A 1102-nucleotide genomic window follows, 5' to 3' on the forward strand; every position below is an offset into this window, starting at 1 on the left:
GGACTCTCCTGCCCTCAGCTGCAGACTCTCTTGGTTCCTTGGTTTGGTGGTTGTCTATCCTCACCTCCCTGTCAGCTGACCTGGTTAAGTCCAATGAATTGGAGAGTAGGTGCTGCAACTCTGCTGAGGCTCAGGGCCCAGCTGGCACATGGACAGCCCTGAGATTCAAGTCTCCTGGGCATACACCAACCCCAGCACCAACCACAGGTTCAATACAAGGAACAAAAATAAGGGATGCTTCAAGAATTTGTATGTCATCCTCGTGCAGGGGCTATGCTAATCTTCTCTGTATTGTTCCAATTTTAGTATATGTGATGCTGAAGCAAGCACTTATGTAGAACTTTAAATCTTATTTTCATTAGCTAAGGACCTCAAACATTTAGAATGATCTGATTTAGAACAACTAATAGATATATCCATAAAAATATAATAGATTTTTAAATTTTAACAGATTCTGAATAATACTTAAAGGGTTTCAACTATGGTTTTGTTTCATTTTACTCCATAAGCAGGACAATTTCTTTCTTAGAAAGTTACCAGCTCCCAACTGCTCAACCCTAGTCTTCTTAGGGAATCATTATCCTTTCCAGCCCAGATTTCTTGCTGAGTTTTCCAATATGTGTCTGGTTTATTTCTGAATATTCTGAGACCTTGAAATCATAGTCCTCTCTCTTCAACAAGCTGTAAAGGCCCATATGAGCACTTGTAGCAGTTTGATAAAGCTGTGAATTCCAAAAAGAGACATTGGATTATATTTGTAATCTGGTCTGTAACTGGGCATGATTAAGTTATGATTAGGGCTTTGATTGGGCAACGTCATTAGGGTGTTGAGTCCCTACCCCTTGGTGGGTGGGGACTCACAGATAAAAGGCATGGCAAAGGACAGAGTTGAAGCTTTTTGATGTTGGGGGTTCTTAGTGTTGGAGTTTTGATGTTGGAGTTTGATGCTTATGTCTTAAGCTGGAGTCCTGGGGAAAGAGACAGAGCAGTTCGCATGATAGTCTACAGCTAACCTTGTGGAGAAAACAAAGGAGCTGAGCCCAGAGGAACCCAAGAAGCCTAAACCCTCACAGCCATCAGCAGCCATCTTGCTCCAACAAGT

The 1102-nt window shown here is 42.0% G+C and overlaps 1 non-coding gene across 1 annotated transcript; it reads right to left on the reverse strand.

Moving 5' to 3' along the window:
- Positions 1 to 223: 223 nt before the first annotated feature.
- Positions 224 to 330, reverse strand: LOC111764241 (U6 spliceosomal RNA). Its single transcript, XR_002796903.1, has one exon. It is a non-coding gene; the product is annotated as a U6 spliceosomal RNA (small nuclear RNA).
- Positions 331 to 1102: the final 772 nt, after the last annotated feature.

This window comes from Dasypus novemcinctus, chromosome 2, assembly GCF_030445035.2.
Source record: "Dasypus novemcinctus isolate mDasNov1 chromosome 2, mDasNov1.1.hap2, whole genome shotgun sequence".
In the NCBI taxonomy this organism is placed as follows: Eukaryota; Metazoa; Chordata; class Mammalia; order Cingulata; family Dasypodidae; genus Dasypus; species Dasypus novemcinctus.